Genomic DNA, 18,216 nt, shown 5'->3' on the forward strand with positions numbered 1-18,216 from the left:
AATGGATATCTATGCGTAACTGATTCTAAGAATCAGGCGCATAGATACGACGGCCCAGATTAGGACTTACGACGGAGTACATGGCGCTGCGCCGTCGTAAGTCCTTTCAGAATCTGGGCCATAGTCTGCAAAAAGTTTAATGTACAACCCCCAAGCCCAAATTTGATATAATTGATGAAAAATGTCTTGTGGAGAGCCTTCAGGAGGCTGGTCATACACTAGGAAAATTATTAGAAAGGTTTCATCCATTATAATTAAATATATTAGGATTCTTTATAACAATTACTTATATATGTTCAATATCTGACATATTCATGATTAGATAGTTCTTCCTATAGATCAGAGGTTTCAAACTCAATTTCATTGTGGGGCGCATCAGCATTATGATTGCCCCTCAAAAGGGCCGTTGTATCTGTAAGATTAGATGCACAGGGCATCCCCTCCCCTTACATTAGATGTCAAGAGCCACCCCACCGTCAGAAGTTGAGTCCCCCACTCTCCCTTACATCTCTGTTTTTCATGCTGCTGCTGGGAAGAAGCTGATGCATTGCTTGAAAGCAGAAAGTAAGGGTCTGGAGGAGGACCAGAGGAGGGCTGGAGCTGCCCCGCAGCTGCAGGAGAGGTGCAAGGGCCACATGAAATGGCCTCGAGGGACGGTATGACACCTGTGCTATGGATTATCTGACCACATTACTGTTTATTATTAATTATATTGTATTTATATGATTGTACTTTATTATTTTTATTTGATAGCAGGGCACCGGAGGATAGGTGCCCCTCTTTCCATTAAATTCTGGATGATGGTACATTATACGATTACTTAAATAATTAATCTGAGGCAATACTCAAAATGTATGCATTTTATTTGATATAACGATTGAAACAAGAAAGGTTTCGTTGGTTCAGTTTTATTAGTGGGTCAAATTGCTTTGTTTCTCTTCAACCACAGTGATGAGAAAATTCAAAAAAGAGCAGGATGGAATTTTTTTCTTGAACAAATGAATTTCTAACAGTGTATGTGGTTTTTGTTTGGTAGAAAACTCATTCCAAAATCCGAGGTAAAAGCAAACAAGATGTTGAAGTAATTTCAAACAATATTTCTCAATTCATGGAACATACTGAGATTTTTTGCATGAATTTTGATACTAATGTTCATACAAACATTAGTTTGAAATCTACTAGCCAACTTAAACTGAAGCTCCACCCAAAAGGGGAATCTCCTCATATTTGCTTCCTCCCCCTCTCCACAGCCACATTTGGCACCTTTTGGGGGGAAGTGGGTAGCTATTTTTGACAGGTACCCGTCCCCACTTCCAAGAGACTTCACCGCAACGGGGTCCCCCCGAAAGTTAGGCCCCCCTTCCACTGCCGCCGGGCCATTCAGAAAGCGCAGCAATGTCGGCTGGGGAGCCAACATCGCAGGATCTCTGGACAGGTAAGTGTCCCAATATAAAAAAAATCAGAAGCTACAAATACTTTACATTTTTTGATGTGGGGACTGGAGCTCCACTTTAAAGTGGATGTAAACTCTATACATATACTTAGTGAAGTGATTGGCCTCAGGTGAGACATAACGATGGAACAAATCCTCTTGCATAAGTTGTACCTGTTTAACTGCAGCACTCTCTTCTCTACAGCCTTTCAAAACACATTTTACACAGCATTTCTTATTAATGCAGGGGGAGGGGATCTTATATCAGACACTGCACAGCTAGCACACAGAGCTCCATTAAATCTGACAGCCGATTGGAGGGAGGGGACACTCCCCTCTCTAACAGGCTCATAGAGAAAAACACAAAGCTGAGCCTAGGAGTCACCTGCTGTGTGCTGGGAGGGGGGGGGGGTGTCAACTTAGGATTCATGCAGATAGCAAAGGGATCCAAGGTCAGAGAGGAACCAGGCTTGGCGCTTTGGATTCAGTCTAGTACTCATTATAGTGAGATGTGCTTTCCTTTTAAATGTGTTGTTACCATGTATACCTTCTATGTAGTTTCTTCCTCTGTATATATCCTGGGAACTGTTGTCAACAAGATAAAAAGTGATGAGAAATCCTCAGTTTTATAGTTGTCACCAAGCAAATGAAAATCATTTGGGTTACATTGACACCAGGTACAGTGGGACTACATTGGATGGCTATTCCAGCGCGGTCCCACCACAAGACAAGCCAAAATGCCCTGTCTCCTATGTGCCCGGTTCACACCATTGCATTGCGGTAATGTGCGGACAGTGTGTGTTGAAAAAATACTTACATTTTTTTCAGTGCAGAGCAAGGCAATACACCACCTCACACCACGTAGCGGCGAGAGCTGCTCATCAGCACTACAGTGATCCTGCTGGACCACACTGCATACCAGAGGCTACATAGTTACACAGCGGCTGGTGTGAATAGACCTTAAAGTGGATGTAAAGCCACTCTCATCCTTTCTAAACTACTGCCATAGTGCTGATCTATAAGGATATAGATGCCTCCTGCATGTATCCTTACCTGTCAAATGTCTCCCTCTGTCTGTTATGAGAACTGAAAAACTGCAGATCCTGTGGGTGGGTCTGTTGTCTGGAGCTCGGTGGGTGGAGTTGTGATGTCAGTAGTCTCCCCGCCCTAATCTACACTCCCCTTGTCAACATGCATTTTGTCCTGTGTATTACTTACACTGAATTATGCTATGATCACTAACATCCAGTCAAAATCCAGAAAAGTAACCACATGACTTCAGAAAAGGAGAGGGGGTGGGAATCAAAAAATAATGCCTGTCTCCAGGCTAGTGTATGAGATATGTAAATAACCTGTCACTCACAGCAAGGGGGCGGGACGGACCAAGGTTTTTCGCTGTTAGTCCGTTTTATCTCACTGAACAATAAAAGAGGATTGCTCAGAGCTGGATTAACACTTTGTAGCAAGACTGGGCACAGATGATAGGAAATCTTGTACTCTACATTGTGACAGTAAAAAAAAAAAATTGGGTTTACATCCACTTTAAGGCTTCAAATCACATGTGTGGGTGCTGAGGCCTGTACAGTGTGAAAGAGACATTTGTTGATGCAGCTGGAGCCTACGTTACTGAATAAAGACACAGCAGATGTACAGACACAGCCGAACAACCCCAATTTGACAGGTGTAGGGGCGAATGTACAGCCACCAACACAGACGGCTTGCTTTTGAGGCCACACACCTGCCCCTGCATGCCTGTCAAATTGGAACATACTGCTTTGTCCATAAGGCCACTGGGTCCCTATTAAGTAACATAGGCTGCCTACATAAGGCTCCAGACATCTAAAAAAAACAGCTCATTCATGCTGTATAGGCCTCAGCACCCGTGTGAAAGCAGCCTTAATGTGGACACCCGTTCCACAGACACGCGTCTTGGACCAGAATTCTCATTTTGTAGAGATTTCCTCTCTCATTCTATTGCTTCTCTGGGACAGGAAGTAAAGGAAAACCGCCCTAATGGGACAGACAAAAAAAATTAACTGTTTAAACCTTCCCCAATTAGTCTGTAACCTAAAAAAGTTTAAGCTTTACATTTGCATTAAACCTTTCGCTGCCGGGTCCGTACGCCATTGGACCTGACAATCAGGAAAAAATCTAATGCAATGCGATCAAAAGAATTGGGTAATCTATTGCATTTGTGTGCCCTAAAATTAACTTTAGTGCACTCTTTACAGAAATTTTGCGTTTCCTACATCGTTGTGGTAATTACGAGCGACATAAAAAAAAATATGGCCCGGATTCACAGACCCTGGCGCATATTTATCTCCTTTACGATACGCCGACGCAGAGCAGATAGGCAAGCACTGAATTTCACAAAGCCAGTGCTTCCAAGTCTGCACTGGGTTTCCAAGGCGTAAGTCGGCGGAAGTGGAAGTGGGCGTGAGCCATGCTAATGAGGCGTGACCCCATGCAAATGATGGGCCCAGCGCCAGACAGATACGAATCGCCAACTGCGCATGCACCGTCCCGTGGGCGCATTTCAGTGCGCATGCTCACAATCACGTCGGAACAACTGCCTAAGATACGCTGGATCACTGCCTACGGTGTGAACGTAACCTACGTCTAGTCATATTCACGTCCTACGTAAAATACGTCGGCTTGTGTTCCCTGTTGCAGCCCTTTGCATGGATGCTGCTGAGTTACACCTCCTTTATGGGGCATAACTTTACGCCGGACGTATGACTTTACGCGCACTGCGTCGGACGGACGTACGTTCGTGAATCGGCGTATCTCCCTCATTTGCATATGTGAATAGAAAATCAATGGGAGCGCCAAATACGTTCAGCGTAAATATGCGCCCACTCTACGCCGGCGTAGGCAAGTTACGTCAGTCGGATGAAGCCTATTTTCAGGCGTATCTTAGTTTCTGAGTCCGGCGCATAGATACAACGGCGCATATTTGCACTTACGCCATAGATACGTCGGCGCAAGTGCTTTGTGAATCCGGGCCTATATGTTTTGGGGGTTTTATGCAATCTTCAGGTCTAAAAATATTTTTTTAAACGTGTGTGCAAAAAACGACTACAAACCTATGCCTGGCACCTGGTGTGATCAACATGTATTGTAATTAGGGGTATACGGCCAGTCTCCGTTAGGACACCGGTAGATAGTGGGGAGGCTCGGTTCCCTGCAATCGTATTTCTGGGCGGATGTAGGGTCGCGATGACGTGATCAATCCCTTTTTTTTTTTACCACATCTTTATATTAAATAAAGTACGGTTTTACACTATGGGAGCCTCTCTCTGACCTGGATTACATTGTTTAGGGGTCCCATTATCCCCAGAAAGCGCAAACGACCACTCTAGCGATAGGTGGTCAATTCATAAGAGTGAGTGCACATCTACGTGGGGCATCATTGTGAACTATTTTGCATTTTTTTAATACACTGATGGTTTCATGTTTGGAATTTATATGGGCTCAGCACGGTGTTTAACCCCTTTTAATTCACTGTGACGCTAGTCAGCTCACATTCACATGGCTGCTGGGAAATATTTGATTTACTTTTTTTCATTGGCGCAATTTTTTTTTTCCTCATTGACTGTTTCTTACCTCCTGTTGCATTCTCTATAAATGTAAAAAAAATATATACAAGACGTTGTTAGGCAATTTCACCCTCTACAAAAAACTGATGTATCGCCATTGGGTGAAATGACTCTTTAAAAATGGTAAATACACATATTAGGCAGACATCGGTGTGAAGAGGTTCAGTTGTTATCTGACCCAATTTTAGAAAGTAGAAGGTGCGAGATGTAAGAGATTCGCTATGGAATAAGTGTCGCTGCCAGAAATTTTAATTTCCGCATCCCAGAAACAACTAGCCCTTTGGGATTTTCATACACTGCAGTCTCTTAAATGTGTAAATCTAGACTAAATGGGGCAGATTCTCGTAGATCGCCGCATCTCTGCGGCGGCGTAACGTATCTCATTTACGTTACGCCGCCGCAAGTTTTACGGGCAAGTGCTTGATTCACAAAGCACTTGCCTGTAAAGTTGCGGCGGCGTAGCGTAAATCCTCCGGCGCAAGCCCGCCTAATTAAAATGATCCGGGTAGGGGGCGTGGATCATTTAAATTAGGCGCGTTCCCGCTCTGAAACGTACTGCGAATGCGCCATCCCTAAAATTTCCCGACGTGCATTGCGCTAAATGACGTCGCAAGGACGTAAATGGACCAGCCCCATTCACGGACGACGTACGCAAACGACGGCAATTTTTTAATTTTGACGCGGGAACGACGGCCATACTTAACATTGGTTGCCCCTCATATAGCAGGGGCAACTTTACGCGTCGCAAATCTAACGTAAACGTCATATCTTCACTGCGTCGACCGCGCGTACGTTTGGGAATTTGCGTATTTTGCTAATTTGCATACTCGATCGGGAAAACTACGGAGGTGACACCTAGCAGCGACGAGTCAGGGCATTTCCGAAAGAAGCCGAACATGCAGAGCTGCGAGTCGGCTCTATACGGCGCCTGCGCACCGACTAGGAGCCATGTAGAGCTGACTGCGCAGGCGCCGTATAGAGCTTCTTCATGTTCGGCTTCTTTCGGAAACGCCGTGACTCGTGACGCGCCTACGCAATACGGGGGGCGGGGCCTTATCCGCCGGGGTGAACTTTTTCTGAAAGGACGTCAATCATCTGGGCGACCTCCCAGAGGACATTCCTCCTCAGCTTGGAAACGCCTACTCCCACGGGGAGAAGTACCCGCGAGGAGAAGTACTCGGAAGCCAGATTGCAAATAAAAGATTATACGGTATGTACAGCGTAAAAAATAAAAATAAAAAATGCGGACTGTACATGTTAGAAGTATAAAGAAGTTGGTCTGATATAGATGTTATTTGGGTGAACCTCCGCTTTAAGGTGTCTCCATCCCACTAGAGGAACAATGGAGACACCCTTGGACAGCAGCACTGTCAATCTGGGGAGAGGCAAAACAAAAGGAGACCCTCTTGTAGGGCAATGACTGGATGTCAATCTGGGGAAGTGTGAGGGTAGTGTTAGATGCACTAGCAGATTTACATGGACTTTACATTAGTGACTAACAAATTAAAAGTAAAAAAAGCCAAAAAAAGGGAAAAACAAATGCAGTCACCACTTCGAATGTCTGATAAACTGCAATATAAATTTGTTTTAGGGTATACAGTATTTGCAGGAATTTCTGCTCACTTCCTGTTTGGCTATGGGACAGGAAGTGAATGGAAATCTCTGCAATGGGACAAAAATAAACATTTCATATACCCCTCCCTTACTGAAAAAAACAACAACAAAAAAACACTTTTTGGCTATAGTTCTACTTTAAAAGCAGTTTTATACTATGGAGAGGCCTTTTTTCTTTTGCCTTTCGTGACTTATCACATTGAAAATGAGGCTGTGTATATCTGAGTGTTGGGGGTCGAGTGACACAAAGGCTGTGTGGAGGATCATCATATCTCCCAGAGAAATTACATTTCTGACCATCCTGTAATTACCCACTTCCTGACTGCCTAACTGGGATTTTTCGTCATTACTTTGACATCAAATACCGGGGTTATGGCTGCAGCATGGCTACAGCTACATGCTATAACCCCAGTATTCTCTTTTCCCTTGATCAACCGGCTTTCAGATAAAAGTGGTCCCTGCTGCGCATTTGCCGCGGTATCACTTTTAGAAGCTGCAGGAGTGATGCCCCTTCCAGCGACCCTGATTTGCCATCGTCGGCGGACCGGAACACCTATGTAGATTAATTTGCATGTGGCCATATATTTACTGTGGCCCAGATTCTTGTCCACTGTGCGTATCTCTGCGGCGGCGTAACGTATCCGATTTACGTTATGCCGCCGCAAGTTTTTCAGGCAAGTGCTTTATTCACAAAGCACTTGTAAAGTTGTAAAGTTGCAGCGGCGTAGCGTAAATCACCCGGCGGAATTCAAATTTGGCGGGTAGGGGGCGTGTATCATTTAAATGAAGCACGTCCCCGCGCCGAACGAACGGCGCATGCGCCGTCCGTCAAATATCCCAGTGTGCATTGCTCTTAATGACGTCGCAAGGACGTCATTGGTTTTGACGTGAACGTAAATGACATTCAGCCCCATTCACGGACAACTTACGCAAACGACGTAACTTTTTAAAATTTCGACGCTGGAACGACGGCCATACTTAACATTGGCTGCGCCTCATATAGCAGGGGCAACTTTTCGCGTATCTAGGTAATTTGCATACTGGACGGGGAATCCGATGGAAGGGCCACCTAGCGGGCAAAAAAAAAATTTGCAGTTTAGATCCGACGGCGTAAGAGACTTACGCCTGTCGGATCTAATGGATATCTATGCGTAACTGATGCTAAGAATCAGTCGCATAGATACGACGCCTCAGATTAGGACTTACGACGGCGTACATGGCGCTGTGCCGTCGTAAGTCCTATGAAAATCTGGGCCTATGAGTTCTAATATTTTTTTAAACTGCCCACTAGATGGCGCTTTTCACTTTCTGCACACACACAGGAGCAATGGGTGAAATCACACTGAATTCCTGTTCAAATCGAATGCGCTTCTTTGCAGTGCAATTTGCGCCAATTTTCCTTTTTGTATTGATGCAAATCGCACCGCAGTATCGGTACTCATACTCGCCGAAAAAAGAAACGGTATCGGTGCAACCCTACTTTGAACTATGGACAGAGGGATATGAAGCTTGCAAAAAAGTGCATATGACTGCCGTTAACAGGCACTGCTCATTCCAAACGACAGGAAGCAAGGGGGAAAAGGAGAGGTTGAGGAGCTCATGGAAGAGGATGCATGGAGGCAGAAAAAAAAAAAACACAGTAAGGCCTATTTCAGACGGAGCGAAATTTGGAATAGCAGGTCTGTCTGCTCAGTGGGAGATCTCCCTGCTGATCCCCACTGAACAGGCGAATGACGGGTCCATGTTCACTCCACTATGCAGAGCAGACACGGACACAGCCTGCTGTTCTCGATGGGGTGGTCTGATTGTACTGGACTGCCTGTCTGCCAGATGACATCCTTCGCTCCATTAAAGTGGTTGTAAACCCGTTACAACCACTTTTGCCTACAGGTAAGCCTAGATTAAGGCTTACCTGAAAGTGCTCGAAATTACTCCCAAATCTCCAAGGCCTAGGAGATATTTGCAAATGAGACAAGCACCGTAGACAATGGCGCAGGCGCACTTTAGAAACGGCGAGCGTGGTGTATCTAAAGGAGATCGTGGTGTGACTGGCGACTCCCGCGCGCAGAGTGACATCATCGGTGCTCCAGCCAATCACAGCGCCGGAGCCGCGATACCTGAAAGGAAGATAGACTCTTCGTGGAAGAGGAGACAGCGGTGACATTGCAGGCTTCGGTTTCAGGTAAGTGACACATAATGGGCTACTATGCGATGCATAATAATAATAGCCCATTATTTGCAGGGAAACAAAGAGGAAGTAAAACCCATCAGGGTTTAATTCTTCTTTAAGAGCAATGGATGGAGCGATCGGGTCTGTCTGAAAAATGGGAAGGCAGACCCGATCAGTCCACTGGTGTGAAAGGGGCCTAAAAAAACGATTTAAAATGCCTGTAAACACTCACCTTGTAAAGCAACCCATTCAGTTTAAGCCCTGGTTTACACTGAATGGGGCTTTGAATTCGCGTTACTTCAGCGTGATTTTAAAGCCACTGATCAGTCCAATTTCATTGGTGACTTGCCGATATCTGGCCGACATCATGCACAGATGCAAATGCAAGTCGCACAGGAAATCCCCAAGAATAGAGCAGGAACCTTTTCAAAGTCTGTGCAAGTCGGAGTCGAGACGATTTGAGCAATTCCATAGGCAAAAATAGGGTGCAGCTTGTCATGCACTTTCCATCTGTCAAATTGCATGACAAGTCACACTGGTGTGAACGGGGGCTAAAATAGAAATGAAAGGCAAAACATTTGTGTATATATATATATATATATATATATATATATATATATATATATATATATATATATATAAAAACATTAAACACTTTTTTTTAAGAAATTAACTAGGGGTGTTAAATTTAATCGGTGCATCGCGATTCGGGTGTCCCCGATGCGGCACCGATGCATGCGACCGTCATAATCGATGTTTAGCCCCGCTCCCCATCCCCGCCCCTCCGTTCCGTTCAGATGTTACCTTGTGTGACTCATGTGACTGCCTGGCCGCCTCTCTCCTCTCTGCTTTTATGTCTCACGTCTCTCCTGGCGTCAGCCCCCGCCCACTGACTAACTATCAGATCAGAAAGGCGGGAGGTGCTGACGCCAGGAGAGACGTGAGACTTGAGCTCGCTGCAGATCAGCATCCATGGAAACACACATTATACCTTTTATTATAGACCCCCGAAACCTGAAGACGATGGGCGGCATGTATTGGAAACTATCCTCTGTGGTTCCCTCTAAAGACACTAGAACCCCCGGCAGTAACATGCCTAGGAACAATTCTGCTCTGCTCTTGTTTGCGCACGGAGTGATTATACGTGACACTGGTGCCCTTGCTTTGCTGTCCCCCTAGTCAGGGTCACCCTGTGCAGTAGAAATGTATCGCAGGGCTGTGCTGGTCCTGTACAGAGGTGGTCGAGGACGGACAGGGGGGGCTCTCACCTCCAGCAGGTACATTGTATTGTTTGTCCATGTCCAACCTCCTGCACTGTATACACTACACTCGGTACAGTATATGATGGCTGTCCTCTTCTATCCATCCATCCCTGATGACATTTCTCTTACACTGCTCTGTACATAGAATGCAGGCAGAGTGTGAACTGTCACTCCCTCTCCCATGACCACCTGTATGCTGGGGGGGGGGGGGGGTTAAAGGTGCTGACACCAATGTTGGGGGGTAATAGTGCTGACACCAATGTTGGGGGGTAATAGTGCTGACACCAATGTTGGGGGTAAGAGTACTGACACCAATGTTGGGGGTAAGAGTACTGACACCAATGTTGGGGGTAAGAGTACTGACACCAATGTTGGGGGTAATGGTACTGACACCAATGTTGGGGGTAATGGTACTGACACCAATGTTGGGGGTAAGAGTTCTGACACCAATGTTGGGGGTAATGGTACTGACACCAATGTTGGGGTAATAGTACTGACACCAGTGTCCACAGTAGAGGTCAACCGATATGGGTTTTTCTCTGGCCGATGCCGATATTTGGAAATCGGGGCGGTCGATATGTGTTGCTGATTTTTGCGGCCAATATTTTAGGCCGATTTTTTATTTTTCCCTCATCTCAAAAAACCTAGGGTGGAGAGGTGGGGAGGAGATAATTGTTTAGGGTGGAGAGGTGGGGTGTAGCCTGTCAGTGCCACATCAGTACCCACCAGTGCAGCCCACCAGTGCCACCTCATCAGTGCCCACCAGTGCAGCCCATCAGTGCCACCTCATCAATGCCCACCAATGCACCAGTGCATCCCATCATTGCCCACCAGTGCATCACATCAGTGCCAACCAGCGCATCACCTCATCAGTGCCAACCAGTGCATCACCTCATCAGTGCCTCACATCAATGCCCACCAGTACAGCCCAATGTCATTCACTGCCACCTCATCAATGCCCACCAGCGGAGCGCTCCAGGCTCCGTTCCATCTCCTAGCACAAGAAAGCTCCATTCGTCCCTGGCCCTGACTGCTGCCCCGCCTCTGCCTACAATCCCCAGAATGCAGAGTGGGCCGGTAGCAGCAAATCGGCGGCGGCCGCTGTCGACATCCTCCACTCTGCCTACAAACCCCATTATGCAGCGCGTGCCGGAAGTTACCGGCCCGCGCTGCATTCTGGGGTTTGTAGGCAGAGGCAGGGCGCGCAGCACGTCAGAAGACGTTATTTTTTAGAGGAGGATGTCGGCAGCGGCCCGCTGGTTGGCTGCCGCGCTGGGTGTACCAAGATGGCCACGGCTCCGGAGCTAGGCCGAAGCCGCTACCTTTCCTGATGCTGTGACCGCGGCGGAAATTTGCGGATCCGTGGATTGCCACCGCGGTCACAGCATCAGTAAAGGCCGCGGCTTCGGCCTAGCTCCGGAGCCGTGGCACCGCTAGCGGCCATGTTAAATATCGGCCCAAGGATGAGGGCTGCTCTCCAGGACTTGGACTGGGAGGGACTATTGGCACAGATGAACACAGAACAGAAATGGGAATTCTTCAAAAAGACTGTGTGGAACCTCACTGCAAAGTATGTTCCCATGGGTAATAAGTTTAAAAGGCTAAAAATAAAACCTATGTGGCTCACGGTCAAAGTTAAAAAAGCTATAAACAATAAGAAAGTAGCCTTTAAAAAATATAAAAATGAAGGAACACTAGTGTTGTTTAAATGTTACAAAGAATATAACAGGATATGTAAAAAGGAAATCAAGGATGCAAAAATTCAAAATGAACGACAGATTGCAAAAGATAGTAGGACAAACCCCAAAAAATTCTTTAAATATATTAATAGTAAAAAGGTGAAGTCTCAGCATGTAGGCCCCTTACAAAATAATCTAGAGTGGGTGACTGGGGACAAAGAGAAGGCAAATTTATTAAATGCTTTCTTCAGCTCTGTGTATACAATGGAGCATGGGGGAGCTCATGTCCAAAATGGGGGTGGGAGTGACACAGCCCCAAATCCACAATGGCTCAAAAGTGATATGGTCCAGAAATATTTAGACAGAATAAAGGTGGATAAAGCACCTGGACCTGATGGCATCCACCCACGGATCCTAGGTGAGTTGAGCTCTGTCATTTCAAAGCCACTGTATCTAATATTTAGGGACTCATTAAAGACAGGAATAGTACCACTGGATTGGCGCAGGGCCAATGTGGTGCCCATATTTAAAAAGGGAACAAAGTCTTTACCAAGTAACTATAGACCTGTTAGTCTAACTTCTATAATTGGGAAGATACTGGAACGTTTAATAAAAGACCACATGGATGAGTTCTTGCAGGAAAAAAACTATTTAAGCAGCAGACAACATGGATTTATGAAAGACAGAAGTTGTCAGACAAACCTGATTTCCTTTTATGAAGAGGTAAGTAAAACCCTGGACAGAGGCGTGGCTGTGGACGTGATATATTTGGATTTTGCAAAAGCGTTCGATACAGTTCCGCACACACGGCTCATGTGTAAGGTAAGGTCTACAGGATTGGATATATCAGTTTGTAAATGGATAGAAAACTGGCTGAAAGACAGAATTCAGAGAGTCGTGGTTAATGATTCTTACTCTGAATGGTCCAAGGTTATCAGTGGTGTACCCCAAGGTTCAGTGCTGGGACCCTTACTTTTCAATATATTTATAAATGATATTGGGTCTGAGATCAAAAGTAACATTTCTGTCTTTGACACCAAGCTATGCAGTGGAATAACGTCCTTGCAGGATGTCGCCAATTTACAAGCCGACCTTAATGCTCTGTCTAATTGGGCGACTAAGTGGCAGATGAGGTTTAATGTAGATAAATGTAAAGTTATGCACTTAGGGACTAAGAATATGCATGCATCATACATACTAGGGGGAGTACAACTGGGGGGATCTGTAGTGGAGAAGGATCTGGGGGTTTTAGTTGATCATAAGCTCAATAATGGCATGCAATGCCAAGCTGCGGTTTCCAAAGCGAGCAAAGTCCTTTCTTGTATTAAGAGAGGTATGGACTCCAGAGACAGAGATATAATTTTGCCCCTGTACAAATCATTAGTAAGACCTCATCTGGAATATGCAGTTCAGTTTTGGGCACCAGTTCTCAAAAAGGATATTGGAGAACTGGAGAAAGTGCAGAGAAGAGCAACCAAACTGATAAGAGGCATGGAGGAGCTCAGCTATGAGGAAAGATTAGAAGAACTAAATCTATTCACTCTTGAGAAGAGGAGAATAAGGGGGGATATGATCAACATGTACAAATATATAAGAGGTCCATACAGTGTACTTGGTGTTGAGTTATTCACTTTACGGTCAACACTGAGGACAAGGGGGCACTCTTTACGTCTAGAGGAAAAGAGATTTCACCTCCAAATATGGAAAGGTTTTTTCACAGTAAGAGCTGTGAAAATGTGGAACAGACTCCCTCCAGACGTGGTTCTGGCCAGCTCAGTAGATTGCTTTAAGAAGGGCCTGGATTCTTTCCTAAATGTACATAAAATAACTGAGTACTAAGATTTGTAGGTAAAGTTGATCCAGGGTAAATCCGATTGCCTCTCGGGGGATCAGGAGGGAATTTTTTCCCCTGCTGTAGCAAATTGGATCATGCTCTGCTGGGGTTTTTTGCCTTCCTCTGGATCAACTGTGGGTATGGAGTTGGGTGTATGGGATTGTATTGTGTTTTTTATTTTGTTTGTTTATTTTTTGTGGTTGAACTGGATGGACTTGTGTCTTTTTTCAACCTGACTAACTATGTAACTATGTAATTTGGATAAAAATCGGCCAATGCTGATTTCTCCAAAACGGCCAAATATCAGCCAATATATTGGCCTGCCGATATATAGGTCGACCTCTAGTCCACAGTCTCTGATCATCTCCTGTAGCATGTCCGCAGTCTCTGATCATCTCCTGTAGCATGTCCGCAGTCTCTGATCATCTCCTGTAGCATGTCCACAGTCTCTGATCATCTCCTGTAGCATCTCTGCGGTCTCTGATCATATCCTGTAGAATGTCTGCGGTCTCTGATCATCTCCTGTAGCATGTCTGCGGTCTCTGATCATCTCCTGTAGCATGTCCGCAGTCTCTGATCGTCTCCTGTACCACGTCTGCAGTCTCTGATCATCTCCTTTAGTATTTTGGGGGGAGAGCCATGCGCTGCAATCGTGATGTATCGCGGAATCTAATCGAATCGTGGACTTGATAATCGTAATCGCATAGAATCGTGAGACCGGTGAAGATGCGCAGCCCTAAAATTAACACATTCCATCTGTTCTCAGCGGCAGTACACTGAACATCCCAGTGAATGGCTATGCAGGGGGTTGTCAGGGAAAGTCTGGATCATTGGAAATCATTGGAAGAGAGCAGGCTGAGTTCCCAGCACAGCTAGAGAACTGACCATGATGTGTTCTCTTGCTTAGTGTGGTCAGTTTTTAATAGAAAACCAAAGGAACTGGCAGAACACCAGGGATTTCACACAGAGGAAGCAATGCAAAGAGAATGGGATATTTTTTCATACAAGTACATGGTACAGCAGCCACATATCAGGAATATGAAATGCTAGGAATAAAAAACATATCACAGGGCCATTAGGCAGTTGATGTGTATGGGTGATGTTTGGAGAATAAGGATATTGTTGAGTGTCACTTTAATGTAGAACAGGAAACACAAGTACAAACTACTATATAGAGTAGATATACTCTTTGATGGCATCTATGGCCTTGGAGGACCGGAGCGACCTCACTTTCGGTCCAGGCTGAAAGCAAATAATTATTTTTTTAACAAAAGATTTAAAAAAAATATATATTTTTGGGTCTTTTTGACCCCAGATCTCTCCATAAAGAGGACCTGGGAGAGTGTAAAAATGAAAAGTAAAATAAATTTAAACGCATCCCTCCGTGCTCGCATGCAGAAGCGAACGCATATGTAAGTGGCACACGCACATGTAAATAGTGTGTGCACCACTAAAAACCATTGAATGCACTATATATCCCTTAGGTGACACTTTGTATTTAGCGCTGCACTCTTTTGGGTTTTTAGTTTGATAATTCACATGTCTAGGAAGTGTGTTTAGTGCTGGTAGCTTTAATTAGATTAACAAAGCAGCTCACAAGGTTTCACATATCTAGTGTTCGCACCACACATGTGAGGAATTGACACAAACGTTAGAGTGAGAGCAATAATTCTAGCACTAGACCTCCTCTGTAATTGTAAAGGGTAGGGTTGTCCCAATACCGATACTAGTATCGGTATCGGGACCGATACCGAGCATTTGTGCGAGTACTTGTACTCGCACAAATGCTTCTGATACCTGGCGGAGTTGGCGAGCGGAGCGGAGGGCGGCACATCAAGCTGGCAAAGAGTGCAGAGTTCAGGGCGACAGAAGCCGTCACATTCGGTTGTGGAAGTGACGCTCTGTGTTGCCGTCAGAGACGCCCATCTTGGTACACCCTGCACTCGGCCACAGTATGCCAGCAGCAGACATCTTGTCACACCAGCCCATATAGTTTGAGCTGGGTGTAACAAGATGGCCGCTGCTGCTTTTATGCGGCTGAGTGCAAGAAGTACCAGGATGGGCGTTGCAGGCAGCCTTCCCTAATGGCATTTTAGTGCCTGCCCATCAGTGCCCATAAATGTCACCTATCAGTGCCCGCCAGCCGTCAGTGCCATCTGCCAGTGCCTGCCAGCTGTCAGTGCCATCTGCCAGTGCCAGCCAGCCGCCAGTGCCTGTCGTCAGTGCTACCTGCCAGTGCCAGCCGTCAGTGCCACCTGCCAGTGCCCACCAGCTGTCAATGCCACCTGCCAGCCATCAGTGCCACCTGCCAGTGCCCGCCAGCCATCAGTGCCAGCCAGCCGTCAGTACCACCTGCCAGTGCCAGTCAGCCATCTATCAGTGCTGCATATCAGTGCCACCTAATCCTATCAGTGCTGCAGATCAGTGCCACCTAATCTGTATTGTGCTTTGAGAAACTGAAACATGACATTTAAAAAAAAGTATCGGTATCGGCAAATACTTAAAAAAAGTCTTAAAAAAGTGGTATCGGAACAACCCTAAAACCTTGCCTATGTAGATTTTTAATTCCCACAGTTTGTCGCCATTCCACGAGCGCGTGCAATTTTAAAGCAAGACATGTTACTTGGTGTTACATCCTCTCACATTATACAAAAAAATTGGGGTAAATTCAAGTGGTCTCCTTCATGTTGCTGCAATGTTTCTAAAAAACACACAGTTCAAGGAGGAGAATGGGAACATAATGAAAGCCTTGGATGGCATCCAACCCACGTGTCTGCGATTGAGGTGTACCCACCCAGAAAATGAAATGTCAAAGTGTGGAGCTGTGGTGACGAGGGATCCCTGAGCGATCGTGTCCTTTTGTTGCAGCAGCCCGCACTCCACACTGCAGCAGAGCAGAGCTGGCGCCTACAATATAAACAAGCTTAGCGCCTCCTCATTGACTAGTGCGAGGGATGCCACATCCCAGGCGGAGAATATTCTACTGATCCTTCCCTGGCCCCTAAGACTGCCATGTGAAAGCCCCATTTATCTGCGCTACACACAGGCGCCAACTGGGCGATGGTGCTGAACAGATGGCGACTTTTACTGTCGCATATATTAAATCGCTTCCTTCTCTAATCAGCAATCTGTACAGACAAACAACCCTAACCTGGTCCAGGATGGATTTCTCACAATGACAACCCTCATTTATTGATAGGGGTCCAATCACATCATTCTATTACTAAGAGGGGCATCTCCTGCACAGGACAGGCACAAGGAGGTGACAGATCAGCGGAATTCTGTATAGGGGACACAATGAGGTGACAGATCAGCATAACTCTATATAGGGGACACAATGAGGTGACAGGTCATCAGAACTCTATATAGGGGACACAATGAGGTGACAGATCATCAGAACTCTATATAGGGGACACAATGAGGTGACAGATCAGCAGAATCCTATATAGGGGACACAATGAGGTGACAGGTCATCAGAATCCTATATAGGGGACACAATGAGGTGACAGGTCATCAGAACTCTATATAGGGGACACAATGAGGTGACAGATCAGTGGAATTCTGTATAGGGGACACAATGAGGTGACAGATAAGCGGAATCCCATATAGGGGGACACAATGAGGTGACAGATCAGTGGAATTCTATATAGGGGGACACAATGAGGTGACAGATCAGAAGAATTCTGTATAGGGGACACAATGAGGTGACAGGTCATCAGAATCCTATATAGGGGACACAATGAGGTGACAGATCAGCATAACTCTATATAGGGGACACAATGAGGTGACAGGTCATCAGAATCCTATATAGGGGACACAATGAGGTGACAGATCAGCATAACTCTATATAGGGGACACAATGAGGTGACAGGTCATCAGAATCCTATATAGGGGACACAATGAGGTGACAGATCAGCATAACTCTATATAGGGGACACAATGAGGTGACAGATCATCAGAATCCTATATAGGGGACACAATGAGGTGACAGATCAGAAGAATCCTATATAGGGGACACAATGAGGTGACAGATCAGCAGAATCCTATATAGGGGGACATTGCACAGTCATTATCTATAGGGAGGATGAAGGGATGAGCACCTACCTCTAATATGATCAGCATTCATACGAAGGATCCACCATTAACCCTCCATCGCCCGTGCTCTGCACACACCCTGCATGTCCTCTGATCCCAGATCCTCGGCTGTGTTCTGATCGGGAGCTCGGGGAGATCTGTACAGGAAGAATCCTTCCCAAACCTACCACAGCTGGATGTAAGGCGTGATCTGATTGGACACTAGCAGGCCCCCTCTTCATTGGGCACTGGCCTCTCTACCAGTAGCTGATTCCAAAGACACAGCAGTGATCGGTCCAGCCAGGAGGACATCCGAGCATGGAAGCGTTATCTAATCGTGTGCTGGAGAACAGAATGGATCGATAGAGACACAGCAAATCAATGTGTGCGACAAGCGGCATCCCCGACATCAACCTAGACGTGCGCCACTCCTTTCTGGCCACTAGATGGCGCTGTGCATAGAGAAGAAGCTGCTTTACATACTTTTATCATAACTTGTGAAGGGGAGAGAACGGAAACACCTCATGAAGAATTAAAAAAAAAAAAAAATAT

The 18,216-nt window shown here is 45.8% G+C and overlaps 1 protein-coding gene across 1 annotated transcript in view; it reads right to left on the reverse strand.

The window, feature by feature from the left end:
* HECW2 (HECT, C2 and WW domain containing E3 ubiquitin protein ligase 2) overlaps positions 1–17,805 on the reverse strand; it is a 336,744-nt gene extending 318,939 nt beyond the window's left edge. Inside the window, exon 1 of the mRNA XM_040358472.1 lies at positions 17,695–17,805. The gene's annotated coding sequence lies outside the window, so the exon portion shown is untranslated. The remainder of the gene's footprint in view (positions 1–17,694) is intronic.
* Positions 17,806–18,216: the final 411 nt, after the last annotated feature.

Source organism: Rana temporaria, chromosome 6 (assembly GCF_905171775.1).
Source record: "Rana temporaria chromosome 6, aRanTem1.1, whole genome shotgun sequence".
Taxonomy (NCBI): Eukaryota; Metazoa; Chordata; class Amphibia; order Anura; family Ranidae; genus Rana; species Rana temporaria.